This window comes from Xyrauchen texanus, chromosome 35 (genome assembly GCF_025860055.1).
Source record: "Xyrauchen texanus isolate HMW12.3.18 chromosome 35, RBS_HiC_50CHRs, whole genome shotgun sequence".
In the NCBI taxonomy this organism is placed as follows: Eukaryota; Metazoa; Chordata; class Actinopteri; order Cypriniformes; family Catostomidae; genus Xyrauchen; species Xyrauchen texanus.
In genome coordinates, this window is record NC_068310.1 from 542,085 (window position 1) to 565,214 (window position 23,130).

Consider the following 23,130-nt stretch of genomic DNA (forward strand, 5'->3'; position numbering starts at 1 on the left):
ATAATACAGAAATGTCGACCTTCTGAAAATTATTTTAATTGATTCACTCAATAATTGGTCAATGCAGTGTGGCATGGAGGCAATCAGCCTGTAGCACTGCTGAGGTTTTATGGAAGCCCAGGTTGCTTTGATAGCTGCCTTCAGCTCGTCTGTATTTTGAGTCTGATGTTTTGTCATTTTCCTCTTGACAATACCCCATAGATTCTCTATAGGGTTCAGGTCAGGTGAGTTTGCTGGCCAAACAAGCACAGTAATACCATGGTCAGCAAGTCAAGTCAAGTGGTTTTTATTGTCTTTTAAACCATATACAGTTAGTACAGTACACAGCGAAACGAGACAACGTTCCTCCAGGACCATGGTGCTACATAAAAACAACAAAGGACCAACACAGGACCACATGAGACAACACAACGAAATAAAATACATTTAGAAAATACCTATATATACCTAATATAAAGTGCACGTGCAAAAAGTACAGGACAGTACAAGAAATTTCTGACAATGAACAGGACAATAGGCACAGTGAGAGACAGAGTAGCGCCGACCAGTACACAGTAGTGCAAAAAGATGACAGTTTCTACACAGTCTGGCCGTGAGGGCCCGAATGCTTCGGTACCTCTTGCCAGACGGCAGGAGGGTAAAGAGTTTGTGTGAGGGGTGTGTGGGGTCGTCCACAATACTGGTTGATTTGCATATGCAGTGTTTTTTGTAAATGTCTTTGATGAAGGGAAGACCCCCGATGATCTTCTCAGCTGTCCTCACTATCCTCTGCAGGGCTTTGCGGTCCGAAACGGTGCAAGACCCAAACCAGACAGTGATGCAGCTGCTCAGGATGCTCTCAATAGTCCCTCTATAGAATGTAGTGAGGATGGGGGGTGGGAGATGTGCTTTCCTCAGACTTCAAAGAAAGTAGAGACGCTGCTGGGCTTTCTTGGTGATAGAGCTGGTGTTGAGGGACCAGGTGAGGTTCTCCGCCAGGTGAACACCAAGGAATTTGGTACTTTTGACGATCTCCACAGAGGAGCCGTCGATGTTCAGCGGAGAGTGTTCACCTTGTGCTCTCCTAAAGTCAACAACCATCTCTTTTGTTTTGTCCACATTCAGGGACAGGTTGTTGGCTCTACACCAGTCCGTTAGCCGCTGCACCTCCTCTCTGTATGCTGACTCATCGTTCTTGCTGATGAGGCCCACCACGGTCCTGTCATCTGCGAACTTGATGATGTGATTCGAGCTGTGCATTGCTGCACAGTCGTGAGTCAGCAGAGTGAACAGCAGTGGACTGAGCACACAGCCCTGGGGGCCCCCGTGCTCAGTGTGGTGGTGGTGGAGATGCTGTTCCCGATCCAGACTGACTGAGGTCTCCCAGTCAGGAAGTCCAGGATCCAGTTGCAAAGGGAGGTGTCCAGGCCCAGCAGGTTCAGCTTTCCAATCAGGTGCTGAGGAATTATCGTGTTGAGCAAAGGCTGTGAATACTTATGTGAATACTGGTTACTAGCAAACCAGTTACTAGTAGTTTTGGCACTCTGGGCAGGTGCCAAGTCCTGCTGGAAAAGGAAATCAGCATCTCCATAAAGCTTGTCAGCATATGGAAGCATGAAATCTCCAGGTATATGGCTGCATTGACTCTCGACTTGAGAAAACAGTGGACCAACGCCAGCAGATGACATGGCACCCCAAATCTTCACTGACTGTGGAAACTTCACTCTGGACTTCAAGCAACTTGGATTCTGTGCCTCTCCACTCTTCCTCCAGACTCTGAGACCTTGATTTCCAAATGAAATGCAAATTTATTTTCATCTGAAAAGAAGACTTTGGACCACTGAGCGATAAAGCACTTCACTTTTTCCACATTTTGTTATGTAACAGCCTTATTCCAAAATTGATTTTTTTAAATAAAAAAGGACATGTACATAAGTATTCACAGCCTTTGCTCAATACTTTGTTGAAGCTCCTTTGGCACCAATTACAGCCTCAAATCTTTTTTGAGTATGATGCTACAAGCTTGGCACACCTATTTTTGGGCAATTTCTCCCATTCTTCTTTGCAGGACCTCTCAAGCTTCATCAGGTTGGATGGGGAGCGTCGGTGCACACCATTTTCAGATCTCTCCAGAGATGTTCAATCGGGTTCAAGCCTGATTGGTGGAGTGCTGCAAAGATGGTTGTTTTTCTGGAAGGTTCTCCTCTCTCCACAGAGAAATGCTGGAGCTCTGTCAGAGTGACCATCGGGTTCTTGGTCACCTCCCTGACTAAGGCCCTTCTCCCCCGATTGCTCAGTTTGGCCAGGTGGCCAGCACTAGGAAGAGTCCTGATGGTTCCAAACTTCCATTTACGGATGATGGAGGCCACTGTGCTCATTGGGACCTTCAATGCTGAAATGTATCTGTGCCTTGATACAATCCTGTTTCGGAGGTCTACAGACAATTCCTTGGACTTCATGGCTTGGTTTGTTTTCTGACATGCACTGTTAACTGTGGCACCTTATATAGACAGGTGTGTGCCTTTCCAAATAATGTCCAATCAACTGAATTTACCACAGGTGGACTCCAATTAAGTTGCAGAAACATCTCTCAAGGATGATCAGTGGAAACAGGATGCACCTGAGCTCAATTTTGAGCGTCATGCCAAAGGCTGTGAATAATTATGTACATGTGATTTTTTTTTATATATATATATATAAATTTGCAAAGATTTCAAACAAACGTTGGTGAATTCTCCAAGAAGCTTGGAACATCCTATCTGCCAACAACCAATAAAAACTGTGTCCAGGTGTATCTAGGAGAATTGGTGCTGTTTTGAAGGCAAAGGTGGTCACACCAAATATTGATTTAGCTTTTTTTTTTTGGTTTACTGGACTTTGTATGATGTTAATTGTTAATAAAAACTATTTATGTCATTATTTTTGAAGAAATCTTTGAACAGTACTTTATATTTTTTAATGTGCAATTACATTTTTATTTTGGTTTTTAAAATGATTTCATGAAATCATTTTAAAATAAAATTGTGTAAAAGGTAGGCTAATAAAAAAAATATATGCAAGTTTTTTAAACTGTAACATTTTTGAGAATGAGTAGAGAAGTGGTAGATTCTCCCTTTATTAGTGCAGCACATTGATCATTTAAACTTTAACATAGCGATTTATTGATGTGAACTAGGACGCTAACTGAACTGAACTTGTGTTGTAACATCGGGGGAAGTTGTTGTTGTATGCTAATTTACTGTCACAAATGTGGCATGTATTTTAAGTAAATTACTGGCAGACTATACAGGTCTGGAAAGCAAATGTGTTGAAGGGCTTGTGTGATTGCTTCATACAGATGAACAAACGGAGGGGATTTACAGATGCTGACAGACTACACAAGACATAGAGTCAGGTTGATGATCATTAAGGTGCAAAAGTTTTATAATTATTTGTGAATTGTGTGCTGTTAGTCTTCTGAAAGGAGTAGTAGTCTGAAAAGATCAACCGGTTTCCCCGAAAGGAATCGACTCCAAACCTGGAGTCAACACACAGCACTATCCCCTCAGAATTTTCTCCTTCAGGGTAGAGATATCTCGTACTCTGCAGGTAAACTGGATTTCCTCTACTAGAATTGCCATCAACAATTGCACTCTTCACATTGGGTGGATCAGAGTTTTCTTTTACTCCTGTCATGCTACTGCGATTGTGGATTACTGTCTTCACGTTGAAGGAATGTGGAATCCTCCTCCTGAGGGACAGTGGGTGGATGAGACATCTTCGCTGTTTTCACTGCTTCACAGTGAACAGATCATTCTGCGGCCCGTGGGCCTCAACGGGAATTATCCTTTGAATTGTTGTATTTTTGTATTGTACTGGAAGTGTGTAACATAAGCGCAACAGTGTGATTGTGTCTGTTTATTTGTATAAAGTGCACAATCTAAAAGAGGCATTTACTAAACAATGTCTTATTAAAGATGGGCGTTTTGTAAATGTTTTCCTCCATGTGAACAGTATATCCCCTTATCCGACGGGCACGAATGCCTTGCCCTCTGTCTGGGTCAAGCTCATGCAGAGGCTGTGCTCGGTGGGTCAATATGAGTGCATAAGACTCAAAACGCTGCGCTCTCAGCTCCCCCTTTTTCTGAGGGATAAGTCCTGTCCCCTCCCACCATGGTCCTTCTATGGCACCCGAGGGATCACATGAGGGAGACGTGCGAGGGCGGGATGAGCTGGATGATTTTGAGGTGGAGATTTTACCAGTTCAAGCCTAAAGAGTCTCCTCACCTCATTTGCCAGCATTTTTGCCTGTGGAGTACACCCGTGATGACCTGTGTCCCATTTGGTTATCGCTCCAAGGATAACGACGATATAGTGTTAGAAGGTTAGACTTGGACATAGTCGATGGATGAGCTTGCCAAGACTTCTCTCCGAATGTTTCAGGTGCTCTCTCGGGCGGTCGAAATCCTAAAATTAGATTAGCCCACTCCCAGTGTTCCTGAGCATTCACAGCTAGACGATCAGTTCTACCTGAACTAGTTTGACTCTGTGTCTTGCCGCCTGGTGCCTTTTTTGTCCCAAGCTGCAAGAGGTGCTCTCTAAGATGTGGCATTTGCTGTACTCAGCACAAACACTCGTCTCAAGAACCGCATCCTTCATGATGCTGGATCGCACTAAGAAGCCTGGGTATGCGTTGGAGTGCCGTTAGCGCCCCACTTGAGCCTCTTCTCTACCCTGCAGTAGAAATCCAGGCCTGCTCATCTGTCCAAACCCTGTAGGATGTTCTAGCGAGTTCTCCCGGACAGCGTGCCTTTCCTCATGTTCATCTAGGAAAGGAGGAGGCGGGAGCCAAATCCACATTCAACTAATTTTAATTACAACACAACATCAATCGGAAAACACAGCAACATAAAACACTGATGCACACACACTCAGCTTTGTGTTGTAGTTTTGTTGACATAAATATAATTGTGCCACCATATTCATTAATTTAATTATAGAAACTAAAATTGAATAAAAAAAATAGTTTTTGAAATTGATGACTTGGACCAAATAATAAAGAAAAGAAGACAATAAGTGCCCAACATAGATGGGAACTCCTTCAATACTGTTTAAAAAGTGTCCCAGGGTGATACCTCAAGAATTTGGTACCTCGAGAAAATGTCGAGTACATGTCTGCAAATTCTAGGCAAAGGGTTACTACTTTGAAGATGTTAAAATATAACACTGTTTTGATTTTTTTTTTCATAATTCCCATAGGTCCATTTATGTTATTCCATAGTTTTGATGACTTTACTATTATTCTATAATGTGAATAAAAAAAAATTATAATAAAGAATGAATGTGTTTCAAAAAGTAGTGTAGTGACCGGTAGTGTATATATACATACAGTATATTATATTTTATTATTTATTGTTTTATTATTATTTATATTTTTTATTATTTTATTATATAAGCTGTATGTATCAATTTGATCAAACACCATTTGATCATAACATTTAAGTAATAATTTAACATGGAATACAGAAATATTTTAATGATTTTAAATTATATAATTAAAAAACAATCTATTTTAATCATAATTTTCTGTATAATTTCATAAAAAAATCTGTGGCTTTTCATTTGTTGATTATAGAAATGATTTAGTTTTGATACCGGAGGTACCAGGGCTGATATCATACCGAATCCAAAATTTTGGTATTGGGCAACCCTAGTATAGGGAGGCAGGTCAGACTGGCTTGGCTTTGCACACCATGGTGGTGCTGCAAACTTACCTAGATGACCTGCTCAGGGAGATGGACATGAGCTGGCCAGATCCAGAGTCCTTAACAGAGCTGCGCCTCAACACTGACATGGCTCTCCAGGATACCAAGATCACAGTCCAAGCCTAGTATCCGCCAAATACCATATCTGGCTTAGTTTGTCAGAGATGTGTGAGAGGGACAAAGCAGTGTTGTTAGACGCACCAAAGTTTCAACAGGGCCTGTTCGGTGGCATCATAAATGCATTCACCAAAAGGTTTCAGTGCAGAAGCAGTCGCAGGCCTACATGCACCTCTTGCAGAGGCCTCGCTCACACTCTTGCCCGGGACAACGCCCTCACAAACTCAGTGCATTCTCTGCACAGCCACTGAGCAAAACGGAGATGGAGCCACCATTGAGGTCCTCTGGATCGACAAGAAAAGTGTGTTTATGTTTCAAAGGTTGTTGGCTTTGTGCTAAGTGTGTCATGAACCAATAAAAGCTGCAGGCCCCAACAAAATTAATCAGGCACAAACATGTTCATGGTAAAGATCTCTTTTCCAATTCATACATCAACACAGAGGGGCCGCTGTTACATCTGGCTCATTACACAGATACGTGGCACCATCTTATGGTCATTTCCAGCTGGATTCTGAGGATGATCGAACAACGTTATGTGTTAAAGTTTGCGAGGCCGCCCCCTCGCTTCAACAGCCTTATTTTCTTCACCATAACAGTGTGGGTCACACTTGTTCTCCAGTTAGAGATATTAAGTCTCCTTGCAAAAGATGCGATAGAGACGATATCGATGGACGATGCCCACAGCATATTTTACAGCCGATATGTTCTAGTCACCAAAAAGGATGGTAGATTATGTCCCATTTTGAATCTGAGGTGCTTGAACCAGGCACTCAAAGTTTCTGTTCAAAGTTATTTCTCAAATTCTGTCTCATATTCACCCTATGGATTGATTCGTGTCAATGAACCAGAAAGACGCTTACTTTCAGCCCCTCATCACAGGCCATTCTTGAGATTCGTCTTCAAGGGGACTGCTTACCAGTTCAAAGTCCTACCCTTCAGCTTATAAATGGCTCATCGCACATTTACGAGTGTGTCGATGGGCCGCTCATTCCACTGAGTTTCAGTGTCGCTTGCGTTTTGAATTACCTCGATGACTGGTTTCCCTTATCACAGTCAGAGGAACAATCTTGCAAACATAGAGAAGTTACCTGGAGACGAGGTTGTTAACACCCAGCCACAAGATTTCATTACTGGGCTTGAATCTTGACTCTCTATGCTGGCATGCCTGACAGAGGAACACATTCATTCGAGTTTTTGAACACTTTAAAGCTGGGAGAAACTTTTCCGTTTAAGCTTTTTCAAGGAACCCTGGGCCTCATGGCATCAGTGGTCACTTTACTGAAACTACTGGGTGAGACCTCTTCATTTTCATCTAATGGAAGGTGCCTCATCATTCATGATGACACAGTCGCCTACTTCACGCACTTCACATCATTGTCTAGCTGCATTAACCTTTTGGAAAATGCCCACGTTCTATCAGATGGGCATGGCACTTGTTCAAGTATCTCGGAAAACACCAAATACTCCAAAAGTATGATGAGCGGGACTGTCCCTACTGCACAATGCATCCACTGGCTGCAGCATGAGAGCCGAGTGGGACTGGCCATCCCACGCAGTGCTGACAAACCTGATCTGTGCTCTCACCGCACAGTCCCGTGGTAAACAGTGCAAGATATGAAAACTTTAAAGGCTCCGTGCAAAGCAAAGCTCCAACCCAAAATAAACAGCCCTGACATTCTAAACAGCATTCTAAACGTCCGTGCTATTGAATTGCTCTGTACCATTCAGACATATATTTTGAGAAGATAGCGCTATGTACCATATATATGCCCGAAGACATGCATGAGGGAGGTGGAGCACAATGCTCTCTCTGACAATAAAAATGCCAAGATTTTCAAGAGTGTCAGAGTTTGGTTATGCCTGATAACCGCTAGCATCAACCTCTGGGCCAACCTCTAGCGTCAGTTAAGACGATACAGAATTTCATCCCCTCCAAACATGGCCATCTCACAAACCACATTTAGTGTACAAACTAATGAGACAGACATCAGAGGACAGCAGAAAGATTTCCACTCATTGATGGAGTTTTTAGTGGACTCAACATGTAGACGGAACATTCTGGACACGTCCAGCCCTGGAAAGCACTCATGGAAAATCACCTCATATACACTTTGGGAGTGTTTTGTTGACAGTAATACAGAGACACTTGTTAATGTCAACATAGCCTACTAGATTCTGCCAAAGGTCATATGTCAGTCTGTACATATATGCCAGTGGCATTAGTATTTGGTCACTTAAATGTGACCATATAAGAAAATATCAAAGGAAGTGTCATGTGAAAACAAATTATGCTAGAGCTATAGAGCACAAGTTCACACAAGTGTAGTTCACCATATTAACTATCAACATGTACCACTAACATTAGACAATCACTAGGTGTCTCAATAGTTTTTTGGGGCTACTTTACATGTAGGGGAGACCAGGGCTAGATGTCACATGAGGAAGTTGTGACAAGGGCCATATGATACAGTGTATCCAGAAAGTATTCACAGCGCTTCACTTTTTCCACATTTTGATATGTTACAGCCTCATTCCAAAATTGATTAAATTCATTATATTCCTCGAAGTTCTACAAACTAATGACATAATGACAACATGAAAGAAGTTTGTTTGAAATCTTTGCAAATTTATTAAAAATAAAAACGAAAAAAAAATCACATGTACATAAGTATTCACAGCCTTTGCTCAATAGTCAAGTCAAGTCAAGTCAATTTTATTTGTATAGCGCCTTTCACAACACACATTGTTTCTAAGCAGCTTTACAGAATATCAGCATTAACAGACGATAAAACTGTAATGTCTATAAAGTCGATTAATCATCATTGTGTAATTAGATAAAATACGATTCTTAATCGTGTTTAAAAATAATTAAATAATAATTGTATTAATAACCCCAGTGAGCAAGCTGTAGGCGACTGTGGCAAGGAACACAAAACTCCATAAGATGTTGATTAATGGAGAAAAATAACCTTGGGAGAAACCAGACTCACTGTGGGGGCCAGTTCCCCTCTGACTAACCCCACCCTAACCCTAAACCAGACTCACTGTGAGGGCCAGTTCCCCTCTGGCTAACATTATGAATATAATGTAAATATTACTTATATATAGTTAAAATCATGGTTTAAAATTATTAAACTAAGTGTTAAGGGTCAGTGATTAAACATCGATTGTGTTTGAACTGTAAGATTAATGACCAAAGACTTTGAAGTCCATCTTGATTAATTGTTCACATAGGTGCAATTGTCCTTGTTAATTGGCTGATGAAGGCTTTTGTTGGCAATAGTTAGTCTATGATTTCCATTTCAAGATCGTAGTGCATCAATAGACCGAGGTGATGCAGGTTGGAGTTGGCATCAGTTCATCCTCTGAAGTCCATCATAATAGACTGAAGTGATTTATGGCTGGCACCGGCTGCATTTAGTCATCATCCTTCAGTGACACGTAGCAGTCCAACACGAAGCAGGAATGGTGCTGGATCCAGCTGGTTCTGGTGACCTCAGGATAGGAGTCCCGAGGTTGAGACAGGGAAACAAATAAAAAGATGTAAGCATAGATGCCATTGATCACGTTTTCTGGTTTCTGGTTCCGGCAGACCCAACTAAAGCAGCCTAATTGTGGGTTGGAGGATAAAGTAGGTGTATGCCTGGCTAAATAGATGAGTCTTTAGTCTAGACTTAAACTGAGTGAGTGTGTCTGCATCTCGAACAGTGTTTGGGAGACTATTCCATAGTTTAGGAGCCAAATAGGAAAAGGATCTACCTCCTTTTGTGGATTTTCATATTCTAGGAACTATTAACAGGCCAGAATTTTGCAATCTTAATAATCGTGATGGAATATAGCATGGTAGAAGATCACTTAAGTACTGCGGCGCTTGACCATTCAAAGCTTTGTACGTAGTTAACAGAATTTAAAATTTAATACGGAATTTAACAGGTAGCCAATGTAACGATGATAAAATGGGGCTAATATGATCATATTTCTTGGTTCTTGTTAGCACTCTGGCTGCTGCATTTTGAACCAATTGAAGTTTATTTATTGATTTTGCTGGACATCCTCCCAGTAATGCATTACAATAATCTAGTCTTGAGGTCATGAACGCATGAATTAGTTTTTCGGCATCAGCAACAGAGAGCATGTGTCGTAATTTAGCAATATTTCTTAGGTGGAAGAATGCTGTTCTACAAACATTTGTAATTTGATTTTCAAAGGACAGATTGGTATCAAATATAACACCTAAGTTCTTTGCTGTTGAAGATGATGTAACAGTACATCCATCTAGAGTCAAATTATATTTTAGCGGCTTATTTTTAGAGTTTTTTGGTCCAATAATTAGAACCTCTGTTTTGTCAGAATTGAGTAGAAGGAAATTTCTGGCCATCCAATCTTTTATTTCATTGATACACTCTGCTAATTTTGAGAATTGTGAAATCATCAGGTTTTGAAGAAATATAAAGTTGTGTATCGTCAGCATAGCAGTGGAAACTTATTTCACGATTCCTGATAATATCTCCCAGGGGAAGCATATACATGGAGAAAAGGAGAGGCCCTAAAACTGATCCCTGTGGCACTCAATATTTTACTTTTGTTTGGTTTGACAATTCCTCCTTTACATAGACAAAGTGGTAGCGGTCTGCTAAATATGACCTAAACCATGCTAATGCAACTCCACAAATTCCAACATAGTTCTCCAGCCTATTCAAGAGAATGTCGTGATCTATCGTGTCGAATGCAGCACTTAGATCTAAAAGCACTAGAAGAGAAATGCAGCCGCGATCAGATGATAAGAGCAAGTCATTTGTAACTCTGATAAGTGCAGTCTCTGTACCGTGATGAGCCCTAAATCCTGATTGAAATTCTTCATATATACTATTTCTCTGTAGAAATGAACATATTTGGGAGGATACTACCTTTTCTAGTATTTTTGACATAAACGGGAGATTTGAAATCGGTCTATAATTAGCAAGTTCTCCAGGATCAAGTTGTGGCTTTTTAATAAGCGGTTTGATAATTGCCATTTTAAAGTTTCTTGGGACATGTCCTAAGCATAGCGAGGAGTTAATGATATTAAGAAGAGGTTCTGAGATTACAGGAGATACCTTTTTTAAGATCGTAGTTGGTATAGGATCTAACAATCATGTTGTGGCTTTTGATGTTTCGATAAGTTTTGTTAGCTCTTCATGACTTATGATAGAGAAGGATTGAAGTTGCACACGGGGAAAATTAATAGACACTGTTTTCTGAGGTGCTATGTGTGCTATGTGTGCTAACAGATGATTGCATAATTCCAAATTTATTTTTGATTATTTCAATTTTATCTGTAAAGAAATTCATGAAGTCATTACTCTTGTGCTGCAACGTAATATCTGGTTCTGTTGAGGCTTTATTCCTAACCAATTTAGCCACAGTACTGAATAAACATCTAGGATTGTTGTGGTTATTTTCTATGAGTTTACTAAAATATGCTGACCTGGCAGCTTTGAGTGCGTGTTTGTAGCTACAGACACTATCATTCCATGCACCACGAAATACTTCTAATTTTGTATTTTTCTACATGCGCTCCATTTTCCGAGCTGCTCTCTTGAGAGCATGAGTGTGATCATTGTACCATGGTGCAGGGCTTATTTCTTTAATTTTCTTTAATCAAGTGGGTCGACAATATCAAGGGTGCTAGAGAAGACTGAATTTAAATTGTTTGTTATTTCATCAAGTTCTTCTGGGCTTTGGGGTTTATTGAGTGTATGAGATAGATCTGGAAGAGTATTAGTGAAGCTATCTTTAGTGGTCGAAAGAATAGTTCTACCTGAATGATAGCGTGGTGTAAATTGAGTAACATTAGTTGATTGCAGCGTACAAGAGACGAGGTAATGATCCAAGATGTCATCGCTCTGCTGCAGAATTTCTACATTATCAACATCAACTCCATATGAAGGAATTAAATCTAGCGTATGAATATGACGATGAGTTGGTCCTGTTACATTTTGTCTGACTCCAAGAGAGTTGAGAATATCGATAAATGCTAATCCCAATGTATCATTTTCATTATCTATGTAAATGTTGAAATCTACAAGATCTGATAAAAAGAATAAGGCCCGGGTGATCTATACACTGTAGCAAGGGTAAAAGACGACAGAGATTTTTTATTTATATTTGACGGTGTCACATTAAGCATTATTAGTTCAAAAGACTTACATTTATATCCTGTCCTCTGAGTAACACCAAAAGCTTCACTGTAAATTGTAGCAACACCTCCTCCTCGACCCTTCAGATGAGGCTCATGTTTATAACAATAACCTGGGGGAGTAGATTCATTTAAACTAATATATTCATCCGGTTTAAGCGAGGTTTCTGGGGTCCCACTTCAATCATGCCATGCACTGAGCCATATACGTGAACTGCTGATACAGGAGCGGGCACGTGCAAACGCGACCAGTGGTATCAGGCTGCACGTACCCTTCCCCAATGCCCCATTAAAGTCATCAGAATTCTTCTGGTTACCCTAGTGAGGGGAACAAGGTGATGCTTGCCAACCTGGGAACGGGCCAAGCCTGGCTAGGCCTCTTTTCTCTCTATGTTTCTCGCATAGAGCAACTACGGCCGGGGCCCTTACATGCATTAAGGGAAGGGGGTCTTACCCAGTTCCCTATTCTTTCAGGGGGAGAAGACCCTGGGGAGACCACACCTACCCTGCAGGGGAGGTAAAGGTGGCGAATATATCACACCGTTTAGGACCTATGTGGGAAAGTTGACATGGTGGTAGATCCAGCCTCGTAGAGGGGGGAGTTGCTACAGCACGGCGACCGAGGCAGCTGGAACTGCCTAAGGGAAACCCGGGGGTCCGCTCATGAGGGGACAGGAGGAGTCCGAACAGGAGGCCTTAACCTGTGGAGCACCTATTTCAGTACAGGGTAGATAGAGTACCCGTAGTGGCTTGGGTTGGCGAGTTCCTACGCTGAACTACGGACCCATGAGGGCTAGGGAGGAATCAACCAGGGATCCGAAAGATGGGGTCTCCTGGGAACAAAGGCGCACTATTTTACCTCGGCTGAGGGAAAGGGCGCTAGGCGCAACGATTCACCCAGCCAGTTCGTCAGCGTGTTACCGAGTTCTACGGGCTCGGACCTGAGAAAACATGGGACGATACTGACTCAACTCAGAGATTGTATAATCTCGTGAAAGTGTTAGGTGTTGCCCACCCTGCTGCTCTACAGATATCTGCTAGGGATGTGCCCCTGGCCAGTGCCCACGAGGACGCAACACTTCTGGTTGAGTGCGCTCGAACCCGCAAAAGGGGGGGGCACAGCCTGGGTGTGATAAGCCAATGAAATGGCATCGACAACCCAGTGGGCGAGCCTCTGTTTGGAGACAGCGTTCCCTTTCTGCTGTCCCCCGAAGCAGACAAAGAGCTGCTCAGAACGTCTAGAGCTCTGTGTGCGGTCCAGATAGATACGCAAAGCATGTACCAGACACAGCAACGAAAGGGCTGGGTCTGCCTCCGCCAAGGGCAGCGCTTGCAGGTTCACCACCTAATCCTGAAGGGTGTGGTAGGAACCTTGGGCACGTAGCCGGCAGACACGTATGTGTAGGAACCTTGGGCACGTTCGGTCCGGCAGACACATATGTGTGAACTCCAGGCAAGTGTCGCTGACAGAGAACGTTTGCAGGTCCCCGACCCTCTTGATGGAGGCGAGCGCGATCAACAGGGCCATTTTGAGAGAGAGGGCCCTGTGTCCAGCTGAATCTAGCAGCTCGAAGGGGGGGTCTCCGGAGGCCCGTGAGGACCACCGAGAGATCCTTGGAAGGGGAACAGGCTTGGCCTCCAGGTGCCTTTTAGGAACCTGATAATTAAATCTTTCGGATGGGACGTTAAACCGAGGTCTTGACTCTCTGTGGTCATTAAAAATCCCTAGGGCACTTTCTCGTAAAGAGTAGGGGTTTAACCCTGGTGTCCTAGCCAAATTCCCCCATTGGCCCCTATCTATCATGGCCTCCTAATAATCTCCATCCCTGAATTGGCTACATCACTCTACCATCTCCTCTCCACCAATAGCTGGTGTGTGGTGGGTGTTCTGGCGCACTATGGCTGCCGTCGCATCATCCAGGTGGATGCTGCACACTGGTGGTGGTTGAGGAGATTCCCCCTATACTATGTAAAGCGCTTTGAGTTTGAGAAAAGCGCTATATAAATGTAAGTTGTTGTTGTTGTAAGTCGTGCTTACCCAGAGACTTGCCGTCTATTGTGTCATGGTGAGTCGCGATGGCGGCGACATACACCTTGAGAGTGGAGGGGGACAGCCTCCCATCCAGACTCTCCTGTAGGAACACAAGCACTGATCTAACTGCGCACCTCTGTGGGTCTTCAGACCGGGAAGAACACCAATTTGTGAACAGGCGCCACTTTAGGGTGTAATGATGCCTGGTAGAAGGGGCTCTGGCTTGGTTGATTTTGTCTACGACGGTCGATGGTAGACCGGCTAGACCTTCTGCATCCTGTCCAAGGGCCATACGTGGAGGTTCCAGAGGTCTGGGTGCGGGTGCCAGAGCGTGCCCCGTCCCTGAGAAAGGTCCTTCCTCAGGGGAATTCACAGGGAGGGGCTGTCTTGAGAAGCGTGAGATCCAAGAACCAAGTCCGAGTGGGCCAATAGGGGGCTACCAAGGTGACTGGCTCCTCGTCCTCCCTGACCTTGCACAGCATCTGTGCAAGAAGGCTCACTGGGGGAAATGCGTATTTGTGCAGCCCTGTGGGCCAGCTGTGTGCCAATGCGTCTGCCCAGAGGGGAGCCTCTGTTCGGGCATACCAGAGCGGGCAGTGGGAGGTTTCTTGGGAGGCAAACAGGTCTACCTTGGCCTTGCCGAACAGTTCCCAGATCAGCTAGACAGACTGGGGGTGGAGCCTCCACTCCCCACTGGGCAAGCGTTGTCATGACAGCGCGTCCGCTATCACACTGAGGTTGCCGGGGATGTGAGTGGCACGCAGCGACTTGAGTCGCTCCAAAGGAGGAGACGACGGGCGAGTTGTGACATGTGGTGGGGGCGTACTCTGCCTTGCCGATTTATGTAGGCCACCACTGAGGTGCTGTCTGACCTGACTAGGGCATGTTTGTCTCGAATTAACCGGAGAAACTTCCTCAGGGCAAAGAAAACAACTCTAGGCAGTTGATGTGTCAGCGCAGAGGGGCCCCGCTCCAACGGCCCACGGCTGCGTGCCCGTTGCACACGGCGCCCCAACCCAAATTTGGAGGCGTCGGTCGTGACCAGGACGCGACTGCTGCAAGGGTACTCCTGCACGTATAAAGCAGAGGTCTGTCCAGGGTTTGAAGGTTTGGCGGCAGGCGGTGGTGATTCTCACACAGTGCGTGCCGCGGCGCCATGCTCGTCTCAGGACTCGAGTCTGAGGTCAGTGCTGAGGTGGTCTCATATGCATCAACCCCAGCGGCGCGGCCGGCGCGGAGGATGCCATATGCCCCAGGAGCCTTTGGAAACATTAAAGGGACCACAGTGCCTGGCTTGAAGGAAGCGAGGCATTTCAGCACCGACTGTGCAGGCTCGTTGGAGAGACGTGCTGACATTGAGACTGAATCTAACTCCATGCTGAGAAAAAAGATGCCCTGAACCGGGGCGAGCTTACTCTTTTCTCAGTTGACCTGAAGCCCCAAACGGCTGAGGTGCCCAAGTACCTGGTCTCTGTGCGCGCATAGTAATTCTCGCGAGGGGGCCAGGATGAGCCCGTCATCGAGGTAATTGATTATGTGTATGCCGGCTTCTCAGAGCGGGGCAAGAGCTGCCTCTGTGACTTTCATGAAGACGCGAGGGGGCAGAGACAGGCCAAAGGGGAGGACTATGTACTGATACGCCTGGCCATCGAACGCGAACCGTAGAAGGGGTCGGTGTCGTGGCAGAATCGAGACGTGAAAGTACGCGTCCTTCAGGTCTACCGCTGCGAACCAATCTAGATGCCGGGCCAGGTGACCCAGAGCCAAAAGGAAATAGCTCTATTATTGAGAATGTAATGAATTTAACAAAAAGATTCTCCTCCCGGCCCTCCACCGGGGAACGAAGCGGTCTTACCAGCTCCGGAGCTACCGTCTCGGTCTCTGGGTCGGTCATCTCAGGAGCGCCTGGGAGCCTTCTGGGTCCTCGAGGGGGTCCGTGAGATGAGGGGCGTCCAACTTCTGCGGGGAGCGCGACGCTGGGGCTGAGAGCTGGGCCCCACTCTCTTTTGTTAGTTGAGGCAGAGCACCACTTTCTTTCTTTCTTGAAAGCCGCAGGAGGATGCCCTCAGTGAGCAGACAGGGCATGGCCCCTGGCGGCAGGTTTGCGGCAGAGCAAGATGTGTGAAATAGCCTCCGTCTGTTTCTTCACCGCTGAGGACTGCTGGGCGGAGTCGTCAAGTGGTGTCGCCAAATGTACGGAGCTGGGAGAAGGGAGCGTTTTGAGAAAACGTGCTTTGTCTGCCTCCTGTACTGCGGCCAGGTCCTGTTGCATTTCTGGACCACGGGGGTGGCCATCGTCTGTTCGAGTGCAGTTCCTGCGGCACATCAAGAACAGGACTACCCAAGTGCAGATTTTGAAGTGCCTTGGCCCGGTGGACTTGCAGGAGGGGGCCATGGCGTGCAGTGGGGAGCGGTCTGGGACCGTTCTACCACTGAGGGTAGCGAGAGCGGAGGAGCGAGGAAGCTGGGCTTGCTCAGCTTGTCATGCACGTCCAGGAAGGAACCGGGGGAGCGCGGCTGTGAGTGGCGCACATGCCCGCGGAACCAATTAAGCCTGGGGAAGCATAGCGGACCTCCATGCGTCAGGCTCAGACTGGGCGGCAGACCCGAAGGTGGCGGCCTAGGCGAGTTATCCGCTTCAGACGCCGCTGTGACGCTCTCCGATGCAGCGGTGATGTCGTCATCCAATGTCCGGGAGCTCGAGGGACTGGACGGTACGCCGTTAAGCGGACCACACTCATCCCGAGCTCTGGGGAAGCAGGCAAGCGTGCCGGGGAGGCGGGATGTTTCGAGGGGATTTACCCAGCAAAACGGAGCCCATCATTGTCCCCAGATCATCTTCATCACCCGCAGCGCCTACCTCAATCCCGTAGGAAGGAGGCGATGCACGGGGGCGGCTGAAGTGGCTTTCTCTCACTACAAGAGAAAGCAGAGATCGCAACACTGCCGCGGTTATGTTCTCACACTGAAAATATAACCCATTGGAGAGAATGCTCATCCCAAGCTCGTAATGAAAACATAGACCATTCATAAAAACGCTGCCTGTGTGTGATCGCGACCCAGATACGCGAGGCAGTTTTTATGACCGTCAGAGGTGGGGAGAAATCAACCGCATCCAGAAACTACACAGGGGTGGAAAAAACATCTTTAAAAAGACGTGTCCTGAGAAGGACGTTCAACGCCGCTGTGTTTTGCTCTTTTTAGAGCGAAATTACTCTTTTAGAATAACTCTTTCGAGTTGTCTCCGCTGTCGAAGCGCCCAGGGGCAACAATGCACAGCCGTGCAAGGAAGGAGAAAGCTGCTGTTATGCGCCGTCAGATCCAACAGCGTGCAGAGCATCAGAGGATTAAACAGGAATTGGTATGTGACTCGCAGAAGACTGCAAGCACGACCATCGGCTCCGAAGAAATTTTCTGAATGAACTCCCGTATTTGCCCTGCCTAAATACCCATATGTCCGGGGGCGGGATATGCAAATACTGCAAATACTGACTTCTCAATGGCCTTTTTTCATAGAACAGAGGTATATATCGGCGCTCAAGAGAGACCTCTAGTGTCGCTTTTCCGACACAACGTGGAGAGAGCGACAGAAGGGGAACTAATGTTTAGTAGCCCTATTTTTATATGATGTTTTTTTTTATTTGTTTGTTTTGTTCAAGTTTGACCTTAATCAGATTTTTTCTAAATGATTTAGTGAGGGTATTGTGTTTCGTAGTTCGGGGAACAGACACAGTCTCTATGAGATATCTAGGTGATGCAGTCTCTATGTGTTGTAGTTTATGTGACCTGTGTGACATCTCAAGGCAGCTAACAGACGTTCGGATTAACCAGTTTGTCTGCTTCCTGACCTGGGCCCCAGTTAGTCAATTACTATCATTATTAAGACTATGAGCCAAATTACTAGAGAGGAGAGCGGCACCTTCCCTGGAGGGATGGAGTCCGTCTCTCTTTAGCAGGTCAGGTCTACCCCAAAAACTCTTCCAATTGTCTATAAATCCTATTTTATTCTTAAGACACCACTCAGACATCCAGCCATTCAGTGACACTAATCTACTATAAACCAGGGAGGGACCACAGCACAATTTGCACAGCTCTTTAACATTATCTTTAGTGATCTCCGACTGGCGAAGCCGGACATCGTTAGTGCCGACATGGATAACAATTTTAGAAAATCTACATTTGGCATTAGCCAGCACTTGTAAATTTTATTTGATGTCAGACGCTCTGGCCCCCGAAATGCAATTAACAATAGTGGCTGGAGTCTCTATTTCCACGTTCCTTACAATAGAATCACCGATAACAAGGGCTCTTTCAATATGATTCTCAGTGGGTGTATCACTGAGTGGGGAGAATAGATTGGAAACCCTAACAGGAACGGGAGAGTGGTGTCTCTTTGCCCTACGAGTATGCCGCCGAGACGTCACCCAAATGCCCTGCTGCAGGGGCTCTATAGCCAGAACCAAAGTGTGTGTGTGTTGCTCTCTGTACTACTCGCATCCGAAACCGTATTTACCGGCTTCACTTTCTCACTGACCTCTACTAGCGTTCGGATGCGAGTCTCTAACTCATTAACCTTCTCCGTCAGCCTGACTAATTCCTTACATTTATCACAATTTGTGCTGTGGTCCTGTGTTATCAGGACCACAGCACAATTTGCACAGCTCTTTAACATTATCTTTAGTGATCTCCGACTGGCGAAGCCGGACATCGTTAGTGCCGACATGGATAACAATTTTAGAAAATCTACATTTAGCATTAGCCAGCACTTGTAAATTTTATTTGATGTCAGACGGGAGACTATTCCAAAGTTTAGGAGCCAAATATGAAAAGGATCTACCTCCTTTTGTGGATTTTGATATTCTAGGAACTATTAACAGGCCAGAATTTTGTGATCGTAATGAACATGATGGAATATAGTGCGGTAGAAGGTCACATAACCCTCTGGGGTCGATGGACGCGCCGGCGAGTCCTGCTGGTATTTTCGTCATTACAGCAGAAACTACTTCAAATACTACAGATAAGTGTAAGACATCATTAGAGACTATAAAGGGTCTACTTTTATTTGTGTACACTTACAATAACAACAAAATCTTGTGCTTTTGTAAAATAAAGAAAAGAAAAAGGGTGAACATTCAGCAGTCTCTGTGTTCACGAGCATATTTCAGAAACATGTCAAAAAATGAACTGAAACTCCATGAATACTTCTCACACAAACATGAAACATATGTCTAAAGAAAGCTTAAAATGTCTACTTTTAAATAAAACAATTCAAATGTAAAACAAATATTCTCCTGCAATGCAATCTGTTTGAAACAAAGCAATGTACAGTTTTTACTAGGCTATCTAATTATCTGTAATGTGATCACACCCACCAGCAGAGCGCGCCATTCATACACTAATGTGCTGAGACGATCAATGCGAATGTACACGCCCCCGACAGTGAGATTGTAAACACATTTCATTCATTTTTCTGCGTGTTTTTAACGATACACAGGTAACTGTGAGGTTTCATTTAAACACATTTCATACATTTTTCTGCGCATTTGCAACGATACACAGACGAGAAAGCTCCAGGATATTATGGAAGAGTTAACATTTTCCTCAGAAGAAGAGCATGACTCCAATGAACGTTTGAAGCAGGTATTTAAATTGTATGCTGTATGATATAAATATGATATGTAATATGATATAAAATTATATGAATGTTTAGATTATATTTTAAATAGTGTTTATGCTGCCTCATTATCATCAACAAAGCTTGTGCTTGCAAATATGTGTTCAGGTTAAATGAGTAAAATGCACTTTAAATATGCCCATATTAGAAAATCAGCATATTATAATGATTTCTGAAGGATCATGTGACACTGAAGACTGCAGTAATGATGCTGAAAATTCAGCTTTGATCACAAATTGCATTTTACAATATATTCAAATAGAAAACTGTTCTTTTAAATTGTAAAAAGAGTTCAGAATATCAATGTTGTTTCTGTATTTTAGATCAAATAAATGCAGTCTTGGTGAGCAGAAGAGATTTCTTTTAATGGTAGTGTAGGTCTAAAATTAAGTGAAGTCTTTATGTAAAGAAAATATATAGTCAGATTACTTCTTTTAACTTCAAACTTGATTTGGATCATTAAGTCTCCTCACATTCATTCTCTATCCCTGATTGATAGGCCCAGGGGAGGGTCTTTGTATTCTCAGGTGTGAAAAACATCAATATTCAAGATAGTTCACGCCTCCTTGCATATTTCCCATCAACACTAAAATTGTCTTACAAATGTTAAATGACTATATTGTTTTGTATGAATGAGTGATCAGGATGATTTTCACATCATTTTGTAGCAAAAAATCTAGGCTACAAGATCCACTTCTCAAAAGTCTTGTGGACAAATGTTTAGTATGTGTTATATGACCTTTGCAAAAACCATGCATAAACGTTATTTTCTCAAAAATACAAACCTGTACATACATGTTGCTCACATATTATTGTAGCCCAATTTGTGCTGAATACAGTGTAATCAGACTTTAGCCATTAATATGTTTTTAATCAACTGAAAAAAGAACAAATGTCAAGGCATGTCAAAACTTCTACAGGGCCCAAAATACCCTCAGACCCCAGAGGGTTAAGTACTGCGGATCTAGACCATTCAAAGCTTTGTATGTAGTAACAGAATTTTTTAATTAATACGGAATGTAACAGGCAGTCAATGTAACGATGATAAAATGGGGCTAATATTATCATATTTCTTGGTTCTCGTTAGCACTCTGGCTGCTGCATTTTGAACCAATTGAAGTTTATTTATTGATTTTGCTGGACATCCTCCCAGTAATGCATTACAATAATCTAGTCTTGAGGTCATGAACGCATGAATTCGTTTTTCGGCATGCCAATTTAGCAATATTTCTTAGGTGGAAGAATGCTGTTCTACAAACATTGGTAATTTGATTTTCAAAGGACAGATTGGTATCAAATATAACACCTAAGTTCTTCGCTGTTGAAGATGATGTTACAGTACATCCATCGAGAGTCAAATTATATTGTAGTGGCTTATTTTTAGAGTTTTTTGGTCCAATAATTAGTACCTCTGTTTTGTCAGAATTGAGTATAAGGAACTTTCTGGCCTTCCAATCTTTTATTTCATTGATACACGCTGCTAATTTAGAGAATTGTGAAATCTCATCAGGTTTTGAAGAAATATAAAGTTGTGTATCATCGGCATAGCAGTGGACACTTCTTCCACGATTCCTTATAATATCTCCCAGGGGAAGCATATACATGGAGAAAAGTATTGGCCCTAAAACTGATCCCTGTGGCACTCAATATTTTACTTTTGTTTGGTCTGACAATTCCTCATTTACATAGACAAAGTGGTAGCGGTCTGCTAAATATGACCTAAACCATGCTAATGCAACTCCACAAATGCCAAAATAATTCTCCAGCCTATTCAAGAGAATGTTGTGATCTATCGTGTCGAATGCAGCACTAAGATCTAAAAGCACTAGAAGAGAAATGCAGCAGAAATCAGTTGATAAGAGCAAGTCATTTGTAACTCTGATAAGTGCAGTCTCTGTACTGTGATGAGGCCTAAATCCTGATTGAAATTCTTCATATATACTATTTCTCTGTAGAAATGAACATATTTGGGAGGATACTACTTTTTCTAGTATTTTTGACATAAACGGGAGATTTGAAGTCAGTCTATAATTAGCAAGTTCTCCAGGATCAAGTTGTGGCTTCTTAATAAGCGGTTTGATAATTGCCATTTTAAAGTTTCTTGGGACATGTCCTAAGCAAAGCACGGAGTTAAGAAGAGGTTCTGATATTACAGGGGATACCTCTTAAGAGTTAAGCTGGTATAGGATCTAACAAACATGTTGTGGCTTTTGATGTTTCGATAAGTTTTGTTAGCTCTTCATGACCTATTACAGAGAAGGATTGAAGTTGCACATAAGGAAAATTATTTGACATTGTTTTCTGAGGTGCTATGACAGATGATTGCATAATTCAAATTTTATTTCTGATTATTTCAATTATATCTGTAAAGAAATTCATGAAGTCATTACTCTTGAGCTGTGACGTAATATCTGGTTCGGTTGAGGCTTTATTCCTAACCAATTTAGCCACAGTACTGAATAAACATCTAGGATTGTTGTGGTTATTTTCTATGAGTTTACTAAAATATGCTGACCTGGCAGCTTTTAGTGCCTGTCTGTATCTATAGACACTATCCTTCCATGCACCACGAAATACTTCTAATTTTGTATTTTTCCACATGCACTCCATTTTCCGAGCTGCTCTCTTCAGAGCATGAGTGTGATCATGGTGCAGGGCTTATTTCTTTAATTTTCTTTAATGAAAGTGGGGCGACAACATCAAGAGTGCTAGAGAAAACTGCATTTATATTTTTTGTTATTTCATCAAGTTCTTCTGGGCTTTGGGGTTTATTGAGTGTATGAGATAGATCTGGAAGATTATTAGTGAAGCTATCTTTAGTGGTCGAAAGAATAGTTCTACCTGAACGATAGTGTGGTGTAGATTGAGTAACATTAGTTGATTGCAGCATACAAGAGACGAGGTAATGATCCGAGATGTCATCGCTCTGCTGCAGAATTTCTATATTATCAACATCAACACCATATGACAGAATTAAATGTAGCATATGATTATGGCGATGAGTTGGTCCTGTTACATTTTGACTCCAAGAGAGTTGAGAATATCGATAAATGCTAATCCCAATGTGTCATTTTCATTATCGATGTGAATGTTGATGTCACCAACAATTAAAGCTCTATCTACAGTATCTACAAGATCTGATAAAAAATGTGCAAATTCACCAAGGAAATCAGAATAAGGCCAGGGTGATCTATACATTGCAGCAAGGACAAAAGACGACAGAGATTTTTTATTTATATCTGACGGTGTCACATTAAGCATTATTAGTTCAAAAGACTTACATTTATATCCTGTCCTCTGAGTAACACCAAAATCTTCACTGTAAATAGTAGCAACACCTCCTCCTTGACCATTCAGACTTGGCTCATGTTTATAACAATAACCTGGGGGAGTAGATTCATTTGAA